Consider the following 24,157-nt stretch of genomic DNA (forward strand, 5'->3'; position numbering starts at 1 on the left):
AGCTCAGAGGAGGTAATCCGTGCAGGCGGTAACAGCCCCCCGCCCCAGTCGAAATGAGAAAACATGAAAATAAGTCTCAAAACCAGACTTCCAAATCACCTACAACAACCCCAAAGGGAAATGAGATGGAACACTCTGATACTCAATCACCTGGACCCACTGAACTGGCAACAAAAGGGGATCTGGAAAAAATGAAATGAAATAATTTCTCAGATAACAGGAGAAATTGTGCCCCTAGTGCAAGACATGATTAATAAATCTAGAGAGGAGCTGAGGAACATGATGGAATCCCAACATAGGAAACAAATGGAATCCATAAAACAGATGCAAATAGATTTCCAGGACATGAAAAACTCCATTGAAAGTCTACACAGCCGAATGAGCCAATATGAGGACAGAATTTCAGATACAGAAGATAAGATTGCAATTAGTGACCAGGAAAAGAAAAATTGCTTCAAAATTATAAGGGAACATGAGAAATCAATCCAGCAGCTACTAGATGATGCAAAGAAGAAAAACATAAGACTGACGGGAGTCAATGAAGAAACAGGAAAGAGTGCAGATGACTTAAAAAATCTCTTCAGAAATAATGGCAGAAAACTTCCCAAGCAGGGGAAAAGAGCTTAACATAAAGATCAGTGAGGCATATAGGACTCCAAATAGCCTTGATCAAAAAAAAATCTACACATAGGCATATAATTGTTAAGATTCCAGAAACACAACAGAAGAACAAAGTTCTACAAGCAGTTAGAGAAAAGAAACAAATCACATACAAAGGAAAGTCCATCAGAATCACAGCAGACTTCTCAACACAAACCATCAAGGCAAGAAGAGCTTGGAGTGACATATTCCAAGCCCTAAAAGAAAACAGCCTCCAACCCAGATTGATGTACCCTGCAAAACTATCTTTCAAAATGGATGGAGAAATAAGATACTTTCATGACAAAGAGCACCTTAGGAACTTCGTGAATACCAAACCAGCACTCCAAAGAATTTTACACAATATCCTAGGAACAGACATTGAAGATCACAACCCCAGGAAGCAAAGCAGAATGAATCCATCTGGCATGACAAGAAATTAAATGTAAAGGGGGAGAACCCAACAAAAAGAAAAAGTCATGGCAATGACAAGTCAATACGTTTTAGTTATAACCATCAACGTTAATGGTCTCAATTCACCAATCAAAAGAAATAGACTGGCAGAATGGGTCAAGAAGCAAAATCCAACAATATGCTGCATACAAGAAACACACTTAATTCAAAAGGAAACTCATAGACTGAAAGTTAAAGGGTGGAAAACAATACTCCATGTGACGGGAACCCAAATAAAAGCAGGAGTAGCTATCCTCTTTGCAGATCAACTAGATTTCAAACCAACACTGATTAAGACAGACAAAGAAGGACACTACATCCTAGTTAAAGGAAGAATCTAAGAAGAGATGACAATCATAAATATCTATGCACCAAACACTAGTGCACCCAACTATATAAAACAAATACTAACGGACATGAAAAGTCATATATGCACTAATACAATAGTAGTGGGGGACCTCAACACCCTACTGTCACAAATAGATAGATCAACTAGACTAAAAATAAGTAATGAAATACTAGAACTCAATCAAACTCTTGAACAAATGAACTTAACAGATGTTTACAGAGTCTTCCACCCCACAAAATCTGAATACACATTCTTCTCAGCTGCACATGGGTCATTCTCCAAAATAGACCACATACTCACACATAGAACATGTTTAAGTGCAAAGGAATTGAAGTTATGCCCTGTATATTATCAGACCATAGTGCAATGAAATTGGAGATCCATAGCAAAAGAAACTCAAAAAATTTCATAAACACATGGAAATTGAACAACACACTTCTGAATAACCAATGGGTCACAGAGGAAGTTAAAGAAGAAATCAGACAGTTCCTTCAATTAAATGACAATGACAATACAACATATCAGAATCTATGGGACACAATGAAAGTCTTACGAGGGAAATTCATAGCAGTGAATATGCATATTAGGAAAACAGAATGAGCCCAATGAAACAACCTGATGCTGAACCTCAAGCTTCTAGAAAAAGAAGAACAGGACAACCCCAAAGCTCATACAAGGGAGGAAATTATAAAGATCAGAGGAGAAATCAATGCAATGGAGACTAAGAGAACGATACAAAAAATCAATGAAGCCAAGAGTTGGTTCTTCGAACAAAATTGACAAACAATTAGCCAAACTTGTCAGAAAAAGGAAAGAAAAGGCCCAAATCCATGCAATTAGGAATGAAAAGGGTGAAATGCCAACAGACCCAGCAGAAAACCAGAGGATCATCAATACCTACTTCCAGAACCTATACGCCAATAAGATGGACAACACAGAAGAAATGGTCAGATTCCTAGATACATATGAATTACCAAAGTTGAACGAAGAAGACCTAAAAATTCTGAACAACCCAATATCAACCAATGAAATTGAAAATGTAATTAAAAACTTACCAACTAAGAAAAGCCCGGACCCTGATGGCTTCAATGCTGAATTCTACAAGACATTTAGAGAGGAACTGCTGCCACTACTGTTTAAACTCTTTAGTGAAATTGAAAGGGAAGCAATAATCCCAAATTCATTCCTGGAAGCAAGCATCACCTTGATCCCCAAAGCAGAGAAAGACCCAACTGCCAAAGAGAACTATAGGCTAATCTCACTAATGAACATAGATGCAAAAATCCTTCATAAGATAATGGCAAACAGAATGCAGAAGATGATCAAGAAGATCATACACCCTGATCAAGTGGGATTCATTTCAGGGATGCAGGGTTGGTTCAATATGCACAAATCAATCAATGTAATACACTATATCAATAGAGCCAAGGAGAAAAACCATTTGATTATCTCCATAGATGCAGAAAAAGCATTTGACAAAATCCAACATACTTTTATGATAACCCTACAAAAAATTGGAATAGATATTCTCTACCTCAATCTGATAAAAGCCATCGATGAAAAACCAAAAGCCAATATCATAATAAATGGTCAAAAACTGAAATCCTTCATACTAAAATCAGGAACAAAACAAGGATGTCCACTATCACCACTCTTGTTCAATGTAGTTCTGGAAACATTAGCCATGGCAATTAGACAAGAGAAAGAAATAAAAGGAATAAAGATAGGTAATGAAGAAGTCAAATTGTCATTTGCAGATGACATGATACTCTATATAGAAGACCCCAAGAACTCCACCAAAAGTCTTCTAAACTTAATAACCAAATTCAGTCAAGTAGCTGGTTACAAGGTCAACACACAAAAATCAATAGCTTTCCTCTACACCAATGACAGACTCACTGAGAGAGAAATAGGGCAAATAATTCCTTTCACAATAGCATCCAAAAAACTGAAATACCTAGGAATCAACCTAATGAAAGAAATCAAAGACCACTTCTCTGAAAACTATGGTGCTCTGAAAAGAGAGATTGAAGATGATATATCAGAAAATGGACAGACATCCCCTGCTCCTGGGTAGGAAGGATTAATATAGTGAAAATGGCCATACTTCCAAAACTGCTATATAGATTTAATGCAATTCCAATTGAGATCCCAGCACCATACTTCATGGACCTTGAGAAAACAATCCAAAAATTCATTTGGAACAAGGAGAGACCCAGAATAGCAAAAGCAAGTCTAGGTAACAGAGACATGGCAGGGGGTATCACGATCCCCAACCTGCAACTCTACTACAAAGCTACTGTGATAAAAACAGCATGGTACTGGCAAAGAAACAGACCTAAGGATCAGTGGAACAGATTAGAAGATGCAGAGACAACGCCAGACACACTTAGCCATCTCATCTTCAACAAAGGAGCCAAACACCCTCACTGGAGGAAAGATAGCCTCTTTAATAAATGGTGCTGGAAAAATTGGGCTTCAACTTGCCAAAGATTAAAACTAGGCCTATATCTTTCACCATGCACTAAACTAAAATCAAAATGGATTAAAGACCTAAATATTAAAATAGAAACTCTGAACCAGTTGGAACAGAGGTTAGGTAGAACCCTTGAAGACATCAGTATAGGAAAAGATTTTATGAACAAAACCTCAGTTGCCCGTGAACTAGCACAAACAATCAAGTAGGATCTCTTCTTATTAAAAGGCTTCTGCACAGCAAGAGAAACCACCAGCAGTGTGAAGAGACATCCCACAATGTGGGAAGAAATCTTCACCTACTCTTCCTCAGACAAAGGTCTGCTATCTAGAATCTATAAAGAACTTAAAAATATCAGACCTCCCAGATTCAAAGACCCAATCCAAAAATGGGCATCTGAAATGAACAGACATTTCTCACACAAAGAAGTAGAAATAGCAAATAAATACATGAAAAAAATGTTCAACATCACTGGTCATTCGAGAGATACAAATGAAAACCACGCTGAGATTCCACTTCACTCCAGAAAGAATGGCTGCTATCATGAAATCAACCAATAACAAATGCTGGTGGGGCTGTGGGGAAAGAGGAACCCTGCTCCACTGCTGTTGGCAGTGTAGACTGGTGCAACCACTGTGGAAATCAGTATGGAGATACCTCAAAGAACTAGGACTGGAAGTCCCATTTGACCCTGCTATTCCACTGGTGGGGATCTTCCCCAAAGAATTAAAAGAATCATACCACAGTGATATATGTGTGCCCATGTTCATAGCAGTGCAGTTTGTAATAGCTAAAACTTGGAAACAGCCCAAATGCCCATCAACTGGAGACTGGATAAAGAAAATGTGTTTTGTTTTTTTTTTTATAAAATGGAGTACTACTCAGCCATAAAAAATGAGAAATTAGAGACATTTATAGCTAAGTGGGTGCACATTGAGGCAATACTCTTAAGTGAAATAAATAGGACACAGATGTGTAAATACCGAATAGTTTCTCTGGTGTGAGAAACTGAAAGTGTAAATAAGGACTAAATGTATAATAGGTAATGTGAAATAGGAAGAAAGGGGGCAAAGGGGAAGGAAGTGGGAGGGCTAGAGGAAAGCATAGAAGGGAATGGGATTAATATGAGAAAATGGAAAAATAGGAAGAAAATCTTTGTAAATAGGACTGGAGGGGTTGAAGGGAGGACTGGGCAAGGCTGAAAAATAAGAACCAAGAGAGACTATGTAAAGGTGCAAATTTCCAATGATGAATGTCATTATATTGTATACCTAAAATGTACCAATGATTAGAATGAATAATTGAAAATGTAAAATAGGAAGAAAAGGTGAAAAGGGGTAGGGGTAGTGGGAGGGGCAGGGGAAAGGAAAGTAGGGAAAGGAAAAATGCTGAGAAATGGAAAAAATGGAAATAAAGTCTTTGTAAATAGGGAAGGGTGGAAGGTATGAAGGGAGGGCTAGGAATGGGGAAAAAATAAGAACCAAGATGCATTATGTAAAGGTACAATTCCCAGTGAGAAATATAATTGTGTTGTATACCTAAAATGTACCAGTAAGAGAATTTAATAAAAAAAAAAAAAAAAAAGAAAATGGAGAGACATCCCTTGTTTCTGGGTGGGAAGAATCAATATAGTGAAAATGGCCATACTGCCAAAACTACTATGTAGATTTAATGCAATGCTGATTGAAATTCCAACAATATATTTCACAGAGCTAGAGAAAACAATCCAAAAATTCATTTGGAAGCAGAAGAGACCTAGAATAGCAAAAGCAATTCTGGGCAACAGAGACATGCCTGGGAGTATCACAATACTTAAGTTGAAGCTATACTACAGAGCTACTGTGATAAAAACAGCATGGTACTAGCAAAGAAACAGACCTGCGGATCAGTGGAATAGATTAGAAGATGCAGAAATAACTTCAGACATACTCAGCCACCTCATCTTTGACAAAGGAGCCAACCACCCGCATTGGAGGAAAGATAGCCTATTTAATAATTGGTGTTGGAAAAACTGGATTTCAACCTGTCAGAGATTAAAACTACACCCATATCTATCACCATGCACTAAACTAAGATCTAAGTGGAATAAGATCTAAATATTAAGACAGAAACACTAAACTCGCTAGAAGATAAGTTAGGTAGAACTCTTAAAGATATTGACATACGAAAAGACTTTATGAACAAAACCTCAGTAGCATGGGAACTAGCACAAAGAATCAACAACTGGGATTTCATCTTATTAAAAATCTTCTGCACTGCAAGAAAAACCACCAACAGAGCTAACAGACCACCTACAATGTGGGAAAAAATTTTTAACAGCTGTTTCTCAGACAAAGGTCTACTATCTAGAATCTATAAAGAACTAAAAAAAAATCAGACTCCCAAAATTCAAAGACCCAATTCAAAAACGGACATCTGAAATGAACAGACATTTCTCACACAAAGAAGTAAAACCAGCAAATAAACATGAAAAAATGTTCAACATCACTGATCATTCAAGAGATGCAGATGAGAACAACACTGAGATTCCACCTCACCCCAGAAAGAATGGCTGCTATCAAGAAATCAACCAATAACAAATGCTGGTGGGGCTGTGGAGAGAAAGGATCCCTTCTCCATTGTTGGTGAGAGTGCAGACTGGTGCAACCACTGTGGAAATCAGTGTGGAGATGCCTCAGAGAACTAGGGCTAGAGGTCCCATTTGACCCAGCTATTCCCCTGCTGGGTATTTTCCCAAAAGAATTAAAAGTATCATAGCACAAAGATATATGTGTACCCATGTTTATTGCAGCACAGTTTGTAATAGCTAAAGCTTGGAAACAGCCCAAGTGCCCATTAACTGGAAACTAGATAAAGAAGATGTGGTTTTTTAATAAAATGGAGTACTACTCAGCCATAAAGAATGAGAAACTAGAGTCATTTATAGCTAAATGGATGCATATTGAGGCCATACTCTTAAGTGAAATAAATAGGACACACATGTGTAAATACTGAATAATTCCTCTAGTGTGAGAAACTGAGAGTGTAAATAAGGACCAAAAGGATTAATAACTAATAATTGATAATTTGAAATAGGAAAAGGTCCAAAAGGGTAGGAGTGGTGGGAGAGATGGGGAAAGGAAAGAATGGAAAGGAAAATTTATGAGAAAAGTAAAAAAAAAGGAAACAAAGTATGTAAATAGGGAAGGGTGGAGGGGTGAAGGGCACACAGGTAATGGGGAAAAAATAAGAACCAAGGTACATCATGTGCAGGTACAAGCACCCAAAGATAAATGTAAATGTATTGTATACCTAAAATGTACCAATAAAAGAATTTAGACAAAAAAAAGAGCAAAAAAAATTGGTTATTTTGAAAATAACAAATAAAAAGATAAAAGTGAAGGGATTCCTTCAGGGTATATCTCTGCTGTCACAATGGACGACAAGGGCAGCAGTGTGCAGTTATGAGCCAAAGAGTCTCAGTAAGCCAGTCACAGACCCGTGAGATTCAGGCAGATTTCTGGCTGCAAGTCCCAAGTTGAGCTCCCTGTCCTCCTGCAGGGTTGAACTGTGCAAGGTTCTATTGCAGGTTCCAGTTGCCCTTCCCCTGAAGATAGTCCAGGTTCCAGTGGGAGGTGATGATCCCTCCAACTTACCAAGTACGGTGGTCTGGTGTGCCTTTATTGCAGAAATTCTCTTCACTTTTCCAGTGCGCTTCAGTTTTCATCAAGGAGCCTGAGGGAGGCCCTCTACCTGTTCACTTCTGGCGCTCAGGACAATGGCTTTAATGCCCCCTGTACCTCTGTAGTGTGGAACCAGGTAGCTGTACAGCGAAGAGACCAGAGGCAGGGGTGGGGAGGTGGCCTCTGTTGTTGCCGGAGTAGGCGGATGGCTGGTGGGCGTGCCCGGGGGTCCTCACTGGCTCCTGGTCACAAGTGGGGGTGGCCGGCCGGACAGAGCTGGGCTCAGTCAGCCCGGAGCACTCTGCCCATGGGGCTCCCCGGGTGGCTTGTGGGTGTTGAGGTTTCGATTTTTTTCAAATTTGCTAAATAGTGCAAAGTGCTGTACGGCTCCATACAGTGGAAAACACCTCAGTAGTAAAAAAATTAACTGCTGAGATATGCTACAATATAATGATCCTCAAAAAGATTACACTAAGTGAAAAAAGCAGATAAAAAAATCACATAGTGTATGCTTCTAATTATATAAAATGTTCAGAGTATGCAAATCGATAGAGACAAACAGATTAGCAGTGGCTTGAGGCTGGTGGTAAAATGGAGGTTCACTGTAAACAGGCATGAAGGATCATATTAGGATGATAGAAGTGTTCTAAAACTGTATTATGGTGATGATTATACAAATAAGTGAATTAATTAAAAATTATTGAATTATAAATTTGCTGGATGAATCTTATAATGTGAAAATTACAACTCAGTATAGTAGTTTACCAAAAAAGAAAGATAGAAAGAGGGAGAGAGGGAATAAGGGAGGGAGAGAGAGAGAAAAAAGGAAGATAGAAAGAAAAGAAAGGTTATGATTCTCAGAACTTCTAGAGCTGAGGTTTTAGCTATTAGGGGTATTTGGTGGAAAAATTTTAAAAGCATAGCTGTAAAGTAACTTGTGGGTACGTCATCCCTGTAACCTTGAAGAAACCTAACTAATATGTATTTTTTCAAAAAAGAACAGAGCTTATTTAATTTTGAATTCTATAGAATAGATTTTTATACCCATTTCTAGGATAGTCTCATAAAGGAATTGGTGAAGAATCTTAACCAGAAAAAATTAATATGATTATCTGCTTTTCAAACTTAAATATGCATAGAATCATCTGGAGATTTGTTAAAATGCAGATTCAGATTCCGTAGATCTGCAGGTGCCTTCTGAGACTCTGAGTTTTAACCAGATCAGGGCAGTCTCAACTCTCTTGGCCTGGGGAATGCACTCTGCTGAGCAAGGCATCAGGTCGAGGTGACTAAGGGTTAAGGATTTTCAGTCAGTTAGAGGTGGACTCAGACTTGGACCCTGCTAATCTCAGTGTGACTGCGCCATTTGCTTGGGTCTCAATCCCTTGGTTTCATCAGGTGCCAAGTGGGATTGGTAATAGTTATAGCTCTTAGGCTTGTTATAAGGATTAAATGTGCATAAAGTGTTTAGGACTGGTCTTAGTGACTTAGTGACTTAGTGACTACTTGAGTTAGTTGCCATTATTACTATTATTATTCTTTTCTGTGTGTATGTGGTACTGGGGATTGAACGCAGGGCCTTCACACTGAGCTACATCCCCAGCCTTTTTAAATTTTGAGACAGAGTTGCTCAGCCTGGGTTCAAACTTGTGATCCTCCTGCCTTAGCCTCCCAGAGTGCTAAGTGGTGGCATTGGTCACCACTCCTTGCTACCACTATTATTTTAATGCTGACCACCATCTTCTTTTCTTTCTTTTGACCTTTGGCTGTCTAGATTTGGTATTAGCTTATTTTATTTCCTCTCTTCTATTGCTCTCTTTAGTACCAAAGCATTTCTTTATTAAAGTTTGCAGAAAGTTGCTGGAATCTGTGTGCGTGCTTTCAGGAGGCTTGTGTTGTAAGTACCTGCTCTTTGCTTAAGAGGTTTACTTCCCTCTTATGTCCTTTGCAGAATGCCTGGCTCCAAATAATTCCTTACCCAGAAATGACTTTTCTTGGGTGGAGCTCAGCCTCTTCCCGTCTCTGAGCTAAGCCCTCTGTCTGGTTTGTATATTTTGAGCCATGGACTAGGGAGGAGTTTTTGAGCTGTTCCCATTTTTTAGGAAAATTCATTTCCTGATTGAGTTTTGAGCCGAAAATGGAATTTTCCCTTTGTTGGGTGGAAACCATGGAAGTCAATACTATTCCTGTAAACAACATTAAGCACCTCCTCAACTCCACCCCACTACCTCACCTGCAGTAGTTCAGAGGACTTCTTATTTATTAATTTTATTTTTAATGTTGCATCATATGCAAGTGCATTCATGTAGAGGTCAGTGAGCCAGTCTTGACTAAATTGTTCTACCAAGCTGTATCTTGCACATTTTAGGCCACATAGAGTTTGTTACTTAATAGTTTTTTCTTTCTATAAGATATTTAATGGACCATATTGTGTGCTGTTTTTGAGGTGTGTGTGTGTGTGTGTGTGTGTGTGATTCAAAAATGGATAGGAGGGCTGAGGATTTAGCTCAGTGGTTCCACCACCTGCTTCGCAAATGTGAGGTCCTGAGTTCGATCCCTGGTACCAAAAAGAAAAAGAAAAAAAGAAAAAAGAAATAGGTGGAGGTATATTCTCACTCTTCACACTGATGGCCAGAATATAAGAAAATCCAAACCTGGAATGTGAAGTCCTGGGCTGTGCTGCTGAAATTCCTGTGATGTGATTTAAGATTCTCAAAATGATTAATTCCTCTTTTAGTAAAAGCATTCCTAGAACTGAATGGGGTGGCATATATCTGTCATTTCTGCACTCTGGGAGACTGAAACAGGAGGACTTTGAGTTTGAGCCCAGCCTGGCTGACTTAATGAGACCCTGTTTCAACATAAAAATTTAAAAAGGGGTGAGATGTACCTCAATGTGAAACCTCAGTGTGAAAGTCCTGGATTCAGTCCCCAGTAAAAGCACACATACACATCACACACTCACACACACACACACACACACACACACACGCACACATGATCAGGCAATACCTTGAAAAAATCATTCCTTGACATATCATTTATACAGTGCTCACCACATCCATTCCATGTGTAACTATTGATGCATCTTTGTAGATGTGCATATTCATAGAATCATACCACCACAATCAGGATTCAGAGTATTTTCATCACTGTTGGGCAGTGAGGGAGATTCTTAACTTGACCAAGTCCTCTGTTGGAGAAAGGTGAGACCTACTTCCATGAGTGGGAATTAGATCCTACTGAGGAGAAAAAAGGAATTCATATTCTGAAGTACTAATGGGGGAAGATTTCATCATTCACAAGAGGTTGTGACATTCGTTGACCACAAGATAAGCAAGTGAGCCAGGTCCTGGAGTTTTCCATGACAGGACTCCAAGTGAAAGCTGTTTTGTTTTGTTTTTCATCCAAAATCATGCTTATGTTCTGTGCTCTGTGTCACCAAATCTCACAATGGCACAGACTCTATGTTAGTGACAGTTGTCAAGAGGTAGGGCAGCAAAGGAAAAGGCCGGCAGCTCCCATCCCTTGACTGATGACAGCAAGGCAGTGGCTTCACCTTATTCAGGGTGAGGCGGAGCCTTCCAGTTCCAGTGACCAAGCATAAAGAAACAATGGCTCGAGGTGGCACCGAACAGCAGAGAGGAAGCAAGTGGTGAGGAAAGCCAGCTGCAGCATGGACTAACTCAGAAGCAGTTGTGCGAGGGACATAGCCAGATGTAACTCTTCAAATAGAATTATCATTTAGCAAGTAAAAACCCAGGATTCCCAGTTAAATTGGGATTTCAGATATGCAAGGAATATTTTTTAGTATAAGTGTAATCCCTGGGACTATCTGGGCTATACTTATACTAAAATTAGTTGTCTATTGGAAATTTGAATTTACTGGGCAACTTTATTTTATTTTGTAACTTTACCTTACAAGAAAGAAAGAACAACAACTAGGTTACAATGTTTATTCTGACTCAAAAGGATCAAAAGTCAAATATAAATAATAAGAATACAAGTCTGAGAAGTTTGAGTAAAGTGCTATATGTGTGTATACCAAAATGATCAGAGAAAACCAAAGCTGCAAGACCATTATGCATATTTTTTTATTTGAGCCTGAACTTGATATTTTATTTATTGGATTCAAATCTGAGTATGTTTTTGATTTTTGGTTCCAAACTGGCTTAGGCTTTAATGGCTTTCTGAGTGGGTTTCGGTTTCCTTACAAAATCTCTTGACCTGGCCCCCATCTCAAAAAGAAGAGTTTTACATCTGTGAACATTTGTTGATAGAGAATGGGTCACAAGGCCAATTAATTTTCTTATCCCTTCCTCACATTAAAAAGCTCCATTTTTATGAAAGTTTTATATCTACATTCTAAAAAAATAGTGCTAAGATATTTATGACAAAGAGGGACCTTCTGGATCCCCTTTGTTATTCCCTAGTTTAAATCCCCCAGAAACAACCATTTAGCATTTTTAGAAATAGTTTTACTCTTTTACATTTCAAAAAAACCTCACTTTTTTCAAATTAAAAAAAATGACAGGCAACATTGTATGTTTATATTATGCATTTTAAACAAACATTTTAAACAATTGGCAAACAATGTTACGTGTTTTAGAAGTACATAAATATTTGTATTGTGGAATGGTTAAATCTGGTTTAAATGGTTAAAAATGCAATGGTGGTTGAATCTAGTTAATTAACAAATGCATTGCCTTACATAGTTATAATCTATGTGGTGACTGACTATAATATCCACTTCCTTCATATTTTTCAAGAATATAGTATATCATCATCTATAGTCACCTTCTTGTATAATAGATCCTTCGAAATTTGTTCCTCCTAACTACAATTGTGCGTCTCAGTCCCCCAAACATCCAGCCTCTGACAACTGTCTTTCTACTTAATCTCTACTTCTAGATCAACTTTTTCAGTTTTGGCATGAGTCAGAAACAGATGATGTTGTTGTTATTTCTTAACATCATTTTTTGATTTCTTGCTATATAATTGAAAATTTCCCTGCTTTAGACTTCTCTAATTCTCTCCTTCCCTCTCTACTATATCTCCAATCTATTAAGTTTTGTTTCAATCAAAAATTACTGTTTGCATTGTTCCAAGTTTATAAATATCCTTTACTGATGAAATAACTAGTATTTTGTGATTATATTTTCATGCAATTTAATTTTTTTGTAGTTAATAGTTGCTTCCATTTTCCTTTTAATTAGTTTTGTTTATACTTTTCCTAATTTTCCCCAAATGTTATTGATCCATTAATGATATGGATTTAAAAAAAAATGACAAAGCACATCTCCTAATTTATTTATTTCATTTTCCTCTCCATGGAGCTTCCCCATGTCCAGCCTATCACCCTGAATCTTCTGTTTCATCCACTTTTGTTACACCCTCTGCATGTCAGATTTTCACAGTTTTTCTTCTATTGCAGCATATTGTTTAATAGCTCCTATAAAAAGGGCAAGCAGGAGGTGTTTTGTTAAACATTTTCATGTTTGTGAATGTCTTTATTTTCTCCTTGTACTTGACTGGTGGTTAGATTTAGCGTAGAATTCTAGATTAGAATAATGACTCTCCAAAATTTGAAGGAATCACTCTAATCTCTCTTAACATCTAGTGCTGCTATTGTTTTTGCTAACATCTCTGTGTGGCATATTTTATTTCTCAGAAGGCTTTTAGAGTCCTAGATATTCTGATTTTTCATGATGACATACCTATGGTCGAGTCTCTTATTATCTTATTATTCATGTATTTGTCACTCAGAGGTCTTCAGTTATAAGCTGTCTTCTTTTATTATGACTTTGATAATTTTCTAATCCTTTTTACCTGCTCTTTCTCTCTGGAATTCATATTAATTAGATATTTGACTTTGCTGATTGATCACCAACTTTTATTTTCCTTCCCATTTACTGTATCTTTGAAAAATTGACACGCTTTCTGAGTAAGTTTTATTATATTTTCTGGGTAAGTTTCTCAAATTTTTTTATATAGCCTTTCCATCAAAAAATTGTGTATGTGCCAAAAATTTAACTAGAGAAAGAAACAATAAACAAATAAATACATAAAACTGAAAGAACGGGTGAATAAATTAATGAATGAAACAATAACACTAAGTGGTAAATCATTTAAAGAAACAAATATAGAGTATCCTAAAGGAAAGTTACATGAACATGAAACTAGTTCAGACATAAGAAACTTGACAAAGTGGTTTCTTAAAATCCTTGTTTGTTATAAGGGTATGGTTAGAGTTACAGAATATAAATTTATGTTTTGTTTACCAGAATATAGTTTTGATACCATCACATTTGCAGGTATGTAACAAGAATCGCCAGAATTCATAAGAAAGAGAGTAGAGACGACTTTAGAACCTATGGGGAAAACCCAAGAGGCCTCCAAAAGAAAAGGGCTGAAAGCTCATTTGTAAACTGTGTTTTCCCTTCCACTGCAAAACTTTGTAGTCTTCTCCATTCAAAAATAAATCTTCGCCTCAACTATCAACTCTCATTAATAAAACTTACAAGTAATTAAGAAAAATAAAAGAATAAATGAATTAATTTATGAATGAATAATACCATGTATGCTCAACTTTCAAGTGTAATTAGCACAGAAAAGAAATAACAGCTTAAAAAAAAAGAGATCCAATTTGCTGTTAAACTCTCCATCCATTTTAAGGTACTTTTTTCCCATCAAAATTTTAGTGTCACTGATATTTTAAATGATTGTATGTGTTATTGTTTGATTTCTACTTTTTGTAGGCACTTTTAAAATATATTTTTACTAGTGCATATTTATACTACAGAATAGTGATGTTCATTTTGGGGAATTGGTACATGCATATGACATATCTTGCTCATTGAAAATGATCCATACTTTTAAAGTAGCATCTTTCTTGTTTCACAAATGGAAAAACCCTTCCTGTTTTAGTTTTCTGTAGGTATACACCATGTTTTGCTATGAATGTTACACAAATTGCACCCCATATGAAACTGAGGGGAAGGGTGGCACAAGGGTGTGGCGGGGTGAGAATGATTGATATGTGTTCCACGCATGCCTGAATGTGCCAGATGAAACCCACTAATCTGTATAATCACTAAAAAAGTTGAAGAAAACTATATAATACAGAATTTTCAAGTGTTTCTTCTCCATTTCTTATCTCTGCTTCCTTTAGATCCTTCTCTACTGTTTGTTTTGGTGTCTTTCCTGCCAGAAATTTGCTCTCATAACTGTGATCTTTAGTTTTTAGTTTTTCAGAGTGAAATTCTAGAAAGAAGACTGGAGGTTCTGTGTGTGTGTGTGTGTGTGATTTTTTCACTGGTTCAATATGTGGATTTTCACTTAATTGTTGTATTTTCAGTCCCACCTCTAGCTACATTCATTTGCTATTTCCTCTTTTACTTTGTCCTTTTGTGTTAACACTTTAAAAAAAATTCCTTTACTGGAATTTCCTTGGAGTTTAGTAAGAAATATATTAGTCACTTTCTCATCACTGAGACACAATACCTGACCTTCACAACTTAAAGGAGAAGAGGTTTAATTTGGCTGACAGTTCAGGGGATTCATTCCATGGTTGGCTGGCTCCAAGTTAGAAATATCATGATGGAAGGGCATGGCAGAGAAAAACTGCTGACCTCTTGGCAGCCTGGAAGAAGAGAGGGAAGGGAGGAACTGGGAAAGGACATACAGCCTCCAAAGGCATGCCCCCAGCGACATGCCTCTTTCAACCAGGCCCCATTTCTAAAGAGCACATTTTGCTATCAAGTCATCCTTGGATCAACATACTGATGAGTATAGCACCTCCATGATCCTGTCACCTTCCAAAAACCCCACCTCTGAACACATGAGACTTTTTGGGGACCATTCTAGATCTCAACCGTGACAGAAAGGGAGAGAACCATGGAGGACAATCAATCTTTATCTAGAAGTCTAAGCCAACTACATTTTACAAACAATCTTTATCAATCAAGTCCCCCTAATTTCCATCTAAATAAACTGTGTTGACCTTAAGGGGTAGAATATATTACTTTCCTTTCCAACCAGACTCTGAGCTGAGTCTTATCTTGCTTTGTGGAGGACTCTGTGCTTATTGAGTTTGGTTTCTAATTCCTGTACTGCAGGTCATGCCTTGCTTTTTGAGGGTGTGTTTTAATGGATGGAAAGAGATGGGCCAATTTGGAAACAGCATAGAATTTAGGGGCTGGGAAGTGGGATGATGAAAGACGTGTGAATACAATTAAATGTTCATAGTCCTTTTGAGTGCTAAATAGAGATTCTTTGACATTGGGTCCTTTAATCAAGATTTTAAAAACTTCTGCTGAAGTGAACATGTACCTCAGTTCTTAGAGAGTAGGACAGCATTTGAAGTACTACAATTGTGGAAGCAGTAAAATACATCCATGAATCCAAGAAGCAGCAACAAGTCTATTACCACCTGTAATAGACTAAAATATAAAGAGTTTGATTACAGTTTTTTGACATCTGTGATTTCTAAACCTATTTATGACAGCTAATAACATTCTTTGGTTATTATTAAGAACATTCCTAGTCTTCCCCAGGGGGAAGAATGACTCTTAAGGATACCTTGATGTATAATTAGGTGGGAATCAGTTATATTTCTCTTCGAAGGTTTTGAGGATAATCTTCTAGCTTGCCACCTCACTTTATTATAAAGCTCTTATACTCTTGGAAGTCAGTGGAGTTTTTATGATCTCACATGAATATGGAGAAAGTAATAAATGGTAAGACAGTCCATTAGATTGTCACAGTAATTTTGGGGTGCCAGATTAGGTGAAAATATAATAAAATTTATCAAATGCCTATTATATGCTAGGCATTGTTTTAAGGATATTAAATACATTATGAGATTATATACATTTAAAAAAATTTTTTTTGTATATCCTTTTATTGGTACATTTTAGGTGTACAACATAATGACATTCATCATTGGAGATATGCACCCTTACATACTGTCTTGGTTCTTATTTTTTCCTCTTCCCCTACCCTCCCTATTTACAAAGACTTTCTTTCCATTTTTTTGTTTTCTCATATTAATTCCATCCCCCTCTTTCCTTTCCTCTACCCCTCCCACTTCCCCCTCCCCTGTGCCCCTTTTCTTCCTATTTCACATTATGTATTATACCTTTTAGTCCTAATTTACACTTTCAGTTTCTCACACTAGAGAAACTATTTGGTATTTACACATGTGTGTCCTGTTTATTTCACTTAAGAGTATCATCTCAATGTGCATCCATTTAGCAATAAATGTCTCTAATTTCTTGTTTTTGATGGCTGAGTAGTACTCCATTTTATACAAAACCCACATTTTCTTGATCCAGTCTCCAGTTGATGGGGATTTGGGCTATTTCCAAGTTTTAGCTATTACAAACTGTGCTGCTATGAACATGGGTGCACATATATCACTGTAGTATGATTCTTTTAATTCTTTGGGGAAGATACCCAGCAGGGGAATAGCGGGGTCAAATGGAACTTCCAGTCCTAGTTCTTTGAGGTATGTCCATACTGATTTCCACAGTGCTTGCACCAGTCTACACTCCCACCAGCAGTGGAGCAGGGTTCCTCTTTCCCCACAGCCCCGCCAGAATTTGTTATTGGTTGATTTCTTGATAGCAGCCATTCTTTCTGGAGTGAGGTGGAATCTCAGCGTTGTTTTCATTTGTATCTCTCCAATGACCAGTGATGTTGAACATTTTTTCATATGTTTATTTGCCATGTCTACTTCTTTGTGTGAGAAATGTCTGTTCATTTCAGCTGCCCATTTTTGGATTGGGTCTTTAAATTTGGGAGGTCTGATTTTTTTAAGTTCTTAGAGTTTTTTTTAAGTTCTGAGGAAAGATAGTCTCTTTAATAAATGGTGCTGGAGGAATTGAGTTTCAACTTACCAAAGACTAAAACTAGACCTATATCTCTCACCATGCACTAATCTAAAATCAAAATGGATTAAAGATCTAAATATAAAAACAGAAACACTGAACCAGCTGGAACAGAGGTTAGGTAGAACTCTTGAAGACATTGGCGTAGGAAAAGATTTTATGAACAAAACCTCAGTTGCCCATGAACTAGCACAAACAATCAACAAATGGGATCTCTTTTTACTAAAAAGCTTCTGCACAGCAAGAGAAACCACCAGCAGTGTGAAGAGACAACCTACAATGTGGGAAAAAATTTTCACCAGTGGTCCCTCAGACAAAGGTCTACTATCTCAAATCTATAAAGAATTTAAGAGATTATATACATTTTTTAGATGAGAAAACAGGCCACACCCACAACAAGTGGTCAACCATATTTTGAAACTAGGAAGTTTGGTTAGGATGTGTATTGGGTCATATCAGTGCTCTGCCAGATCCTCTAGAATCCGATTTTGCTCCAAGTAAGTGTGTGTATGTGCCTATCTCTGTGTGTCTGTATATACTTCAGTATATTTTTGCTTTCAATAGTTACCAGCTGCAGCTCTCTTTTGGAAGATTTAGAGTACTGGAATTCACTTGTCTTGAGATGGCTTTTAATCAGTGATCGTCAGATATGAGACTACAAAAAGTTCAGCTTCCTTACCTTAACTTGGATCAACTTGGCAGTATTAACTAATTTTCACTTCTGAATTCCAGCTTGCCTCTAGCTCCCATCTTTGGGAGTGTACCTGAGAATCCCCCCTCCCCTAGTTTCCTTGCCTTCTCTATCTTACTTCACAATTCTCCCTTACTGGTTTCTTCTGGATATACTTAACAAATCTCTTGAACATGAATCTTTGCCGTATGGTCTGCTTCTAGGAAACTTGTAGAACAGAGTAATTGTTACATAACTAGAATCGAGACCCCACTCACCTAGCTACTACATAATGGTATGGGGTAGAACAGACAGAGGGGCGACAACTCAGACCCGACTTTCCTAATGGATGTGTGACAGTCACACTTCGTGTACCGAGAAGTTCAAACATTCTACCCTGGTCCTTAAGTCTGTACATTGCTGCAGCTTCATTCTCTATCATTCTGTTTTTTACTTCTCCAGGTGCATGATCTTCCTTTAGTTCCTTAAAAACATGAAACTCATTAGTGTCCCAAGGTCTTTGTACTTCTTGTTCTCTTCTCATTTATGACTCAGTTCAAATGACATTAGCTTAGCAAAAAAATCTCACCGGACTACTCTAAAGTATCATCCAACTTTCATATCTATAAAAGAAATAATCTTATTTTATTATCTACCTAGCCTTGTCATATGACATTCCATTTGTTTGTTTATTTGCTTATCATCTCTTCTCTCTATTTTGATGTTGGATGAGATCAGGAATGACATCTGTGTTCACTGTTATATCCTCGGTGCCTGCCCCAAATGGTGCTCAAGAAATACATGCATTATGTGTTGCCTTCCTTGAGAAGGCAACTAAGCCCATTTTCCTTCTTGGCTATCTGTACTCTCTCTTCTCCATTATGTTGTTTGTAAAGAATAGTGGAGTAATAGAGATGGAAATAGAAGTTTTTGATTTATATGAAGCACACACAAGAAACATGACAAGATACACACAACTCAGATGGTCACCTGGCAGGTTAATGATGTTGGATTTGTATTCACAGCAAGTCTCTGTTGACCCTTCTGAACTTTGGTTCTAAAATTTTTAAAACAAACCTTTTCTGATGGGCTGGGATTCTCTTCTTCTTCTTGTTTTCCTCAATGGTATTTTTATTCACTGTATTACTTATAAAACATAAAGTCTGGTTCCCATCCTTACATCTTCACTCAGTTCCTGCCCCTATCCCCAGAGAGGTTTCAATAACATATTCATATTTTTAAATACCCTAGGCATTTTGGCTTGCAATAAGTCTTCATTTGGACACTTGAACTACCTAAAATGGGCCAACTGCCTGATTGATTCTTACTCACAGTTCACAGTTTTCAAGAGAAGCTATAGTGCTTTGTGTTAGGAATGCTTTACAACATAACTATGTGTAGAATGATGAAACTACTGACTGTCAATCCCCTGATTCATTAGCGTGTTTTGAAATGAGAACCAGAAAATGTACAAAAACTCTTGGCTCCTGGATGAATGTCTCTGTGCACGTATCTGGCATTTCACAAGTTTTTTTGTTTATCAAAGTTATTGTTTCACTGTCAATGTCACGAGGTCCTTTCCTCTTGAATATTTTGGGGGGGATTAACACAAGGCCTGGTTAGTCACGGATCAAATCAGGCATGAGACAATCTGGAGAAGGGGCCAAGAGCTTGCCTGCCAATAGGAAGGAAGGAAAGAGGAAGCACAGTAATAAACACAGGTAATCCAAATCAAGTTGTCAAACCAATGATGTGACCACAAGAGAGCAGAGCTCATGGGTCAGCTGAGATTGGAACATGGCAAGGAAGAACACCAGTGGTCCAGGTCAAGATAAGACAATGAGTAATAGAAGGGAAAATGTACTATTGAGGACTGTGAAAAACAAGCAAACATTATGTTTTACATTCATTGATTTGTCCAACCATGGATTACCAGGTAATTATTGAGCACTTACTTTATTTCATTTAGTCCAATGACACATGCTAGTGTGTTGAGCCATTTGTATCTTGCCCTTCTCCAAAGGTATTCAGTTGGACCATTTTGCAATTGATAGAGTTGCTCTAACAGTCTTCTTAGCCTCCTAACTTCCTATTGCTGGCTTTTGCTCTTCAGTGAGGGGGACAAAGGCGAAGTGGTTGTGTGAGAAAAGGCAGAATGTGGTGCATGTTGCTCTGCCACAATTGATTTACCAGTGAACTAGATGTTGGACAGGATAGTGAGAGAAGAGGAAGTGTCTTTGCTGATTCTTTCTGGCAAGAACTCAGTTGAGCTTTGGAGTAGGAAAGTTTCCATTCTATGCTCCTGAAAGTGTCTCTGTACATGGTTGGCAGCATACTCTCTGATTAGCAGGGCTGGGCAAAGGCAGTGTTGTTCTGTGAATCTTTGGTGCCCTTTCTTCTGTTCTCCACTTTTAGGATATACCATAAAATTAATTCCCTGGCCCTCTTGTGGTTGAGGAGGCCAAATGGCTAATTCTGACCAAAGAACAGACATGAAAAGTGACATGGGTCTTTTGTGAGCTGGAGCATTTAGTTGAAGGTGTGAGACCTTCCAGAGCACTCTTTTCCTTCTGCCATATCTGTGGTATTCAAATTTCATGAGAAAGAGGTGGGAATGGGAACATGTTGGCCAAAGGGTACAAATTTTCACTTAGGAGAAATAAATTTTGGAAATGTATTATACAACATAGAGACTATAGTTAATAATAATACGGTATATTTGAACAGTAACAAAAGAGTAGATTTTAAATGTTCTTACCACAAAAATAAATATGAGGCAATGAAAATATTAATTTGATTTAGTTATTCCATCATGTATGCATATATCAAAATATTACCTTGTGTTCCAAAAACATACAATTTCGATTTGTCAATCAAAAATAAATCTTACAAAAGAAATTCATGGGATTTGAATAAGAAAAAATGTCTAAAAAAGGAAGATGATAATGAAATATAGGTTGCGATATATAGATCTAACCCTCTAACTTCCCCCAAATGCTGTAATCATGAAGCATATAGTCTGTTCCTACTATGTGTCATTTCCCTCTTCTATATCACCTCCAGAACATTTTCAGCTACCCAGTGCCAAGAAGAATGTATGTCTAAAGCTTTTTAGGACAAGCCTGTCTGTATATTTTCATTCCTTTGTCCTCATAAGTACTTTATAATTTTCTAGGCATGTTTCTTCTTTTTTTGGCTTGAAAAAATATGTTCAATTTGCCCAGGGTCTTCATGGTTTCTAGATTTTTTTATGAATAGAAGAATTCTTAAAGTATTTTAAATGATGTTCTGTGGAGAATGAGGAAAGGAGAGTCAGGCTACACACAGGGAAGTTTTAGAAGTTCATCTTGCTTAAGGAATAGTAAAGAAGAAGCATGTTCAATCCTTCAGTTAAGACATTGAAAATGTTTGGGCTTAGAGTGTAAAGTAAATCAGAGAGAGCTTTTCTGTCATTAATAGCTAGCTAAAAGAATGATTTGAGTTGATGGGAGAAATGCTGAATACTAGTACTATAAGTGGACAGAGGAGGAAAGTGGCCATGACACTATCTTTCGCCACTGGGGCACATTGTCTCCTGAAAGATGCCTGCAAAATAGTGTAATGGAGAAAAATCTAATAGAGCCCCCATGCTTCACTCAATCTATTAAATAATAGCATGTGAGATGCATTTCTGAGGTGATCCAGGGTTCTGATGAGTAGAAGGAGTGGAGGAGATCTTCAAGAGGCTGAAAAGCCCAGCCAGGGGATGGGGCCATGACAGTTCCCTTTTGCTGATTTGGATGATGCTTTGAGGGTTGAGTTAGCACCCTGGACATGTAGGTGCTTAGCAAATGTTCAACGTGTGAATACATGCATGAGGAATATCCTCACCAACAGTAATGATTCCCAGGGAAGATGTCCTACCCTGAAAGGAAGGGAATGGGCATCTTGTTTCCTTTCCTAATATACATATGTCTTTTTAAAAAAAAACAAATATATATGTGCTTATGAAAGCCTAACAGTCCTCATGGGTGTTGACTTCTTGGACTAAATTTGGGAGGCTTTCTTTGCAGCTCCCCTACTCTCTAGCCTGTAATACTACACATTCTTTTTCTTCAGATTATGGTCTGTGCAGCAACAGAGGCCTCATGTGAGAGAGCCTGTTAGAAATGCTGGCTCTCAGAGTGGTCCCAGACCTAGTCCCAGACTTAGTGAATCTTAATTTGCATTTTACCAAGATTCCCAGGTGATTAATATGCACATTAAAGTTTAAAAGGCTTTGCTGGAAATGATTATAAAGACAATGTGTTACTTCCTACCAGTAATACAACTTGAAAAGAAAGGCAAGAGTGAGTAAATAAGTAATAGTTCAGATCTATGAGCCAGGAAAGGAAACTATTGAAAAGTGTGAGGGGATGTTCCAGAGACTCTCGTCTCCTCTACCTGCTGAGCCAGCCACTGGCATCCCTTCCCTGGGGAGGGATGTCCCTAAGAGACATGCTATTCAGGCTGCTCAGGAGAGCTAGTCCATGACTTTGTGGACCACAGTAAATACAGTAAGGAGAAGTTGTCCTTTGTTGATTCTTAAATCCACTGCTGGATAACTATTGTTTCTGAAAAGGTTAAAGGCAAATTAAATATTCAGAATCCTTAAGAAAAACTGAAGATTCCTTGATATAAATATATATTATTTAGAATATAATTTATGATCAAAATATTTCTTTAACTGAGCAATTTGTTGCTCACCTGAGTACATAAGAATTATTCAGATACCTGGTGTCATTTATAGAATTAATAAATGCTTAATATGGGCCTATAAAGTGCTATACTCTATGATGGGGTTGTTCTCAAACTTGAACATGCTTTGATGCTACCTGCACAGTTCATAATTCACAGATTACTGGGTTCCATCTCCAGAGTTTCCAATTTAGTAAGTCTAGGTAGGGCCACAAATTTTGTATTAGTAACAATTCTCAGGTCAATCTGACAACTGATGATGCTGGTGCCAGGCATTCTTTGAGAACTGCTATTACAGAAACTTTTCCTATTAAATAGTGGGCCTCACCAATTGATTCACGTGACCTCTGTCTCGCTCAAGAACCAGCTTTGGCCTTTGACTTGATTTCCATTTAGAATGTTATGTTATTGTTCATGCTTGCAACTTCAGCCCAGGAAATAGGATTGCTTTGGGAAGGGGGATTCTGATAGAGACTGTAAGGTGTCCCGCAAAACTCTCTTTTCTCTTTGTTCTATAGTAGTAAAAGCCTTGATCTTTAGTTGGGCACATGGCTTCCCAAAATAGTGACTACATTTCCAAGCCTTTCTTATACCTAGATGTAACCATGTGAATACGTTCTAATCAAGTAGATGTGGGCAGATGTGCTGGAATTTTTGAATTACACTTTTAAAAAGACAGTTATCTTCTATTTTCTTGTCTTTATCTTGGTGCTTTGGATACAGATTTAGATGCAAATGAAGAGAGTACCACCTTGGACCAAGAGGAGACATCAGCCAAGTATGCTATAACACAGAAATGAAGGAAGACTTGCTACTTGACATTATGGAGCTACCACTCTGGCTGCTGCTGGCTGATCTGTTGGGTTAGAATGATTACCTTTCTTAGTGAGGCCACTGTTATGTTGGGGCTACATTACAGAAGTCTAAATAACATTTTACCTAATACCAGGGTCATTATGACTATCCTATTTACTGGAGATAGCCTCTGAAGATGCTTTCAGGATAAAAAAAAAAATAAAGGGCTTGGAAGAACAGCAGAAATTATTTATTTTGTCTTTTTTTTTTCAGTTGTATCTGCTCAGAAGGAAAAACTATGCATCTTAGTTACTTTCTCATTACTGAAATAACCAACATACCCAATACCCACAGCTTAAAGAAGAATTTTATTTTGGTTACCTGGCTCCAAGGTAGAAATGGCATGGTGGAAGGGCTTGGGTGGAGAACAACTGCTTATCCCATGGGATCCAGGAAGCAGAGTGAGAGGGGAGAAGCCAGGGACAGGCATGTACCCTTCCAGGCTAC

At 37.7% G+C, this 24,157-nt stretch overlaps 1 long non-coding RNA gene across 1 annotated transcript in view; it reads left to right on the top strand.

Moving 5' to 3' along the window:
* LOC110344506 (uncharacterized) overlaps positions 1–23,886 on the top strand; it is a 58,948-nt gene extending 35,062 nt beyond the window's left edge. The window contains exon 5 of the long non-coding RNA XR_002387105.2: positions 23,579–23,886. This is a non-coding gene — a long non-coding RNA (uncharacterized LOC110344506). The remainder of the gene's footprint in view (positions 1–23,578) is intronic.
* Positions 23,887–24,157: the final 271 nt, after the last annotated feature.

Source organism: Heterocephalus glaber, unplaced genomic scaffold (assembly GCF_053883595.1).
Source record: "Heterocephalus glaber isolate CG9 unplaced genomic scaffold, H.glaber_assembly_v1.0 deba00001472, whole genome shotgun sequence".
NCBI lineage: Eukaryota > Metazoa > Chordata > Mammalia > Rodentia > Bathyergidae > Heterocephalus > Heterocephalus glaber.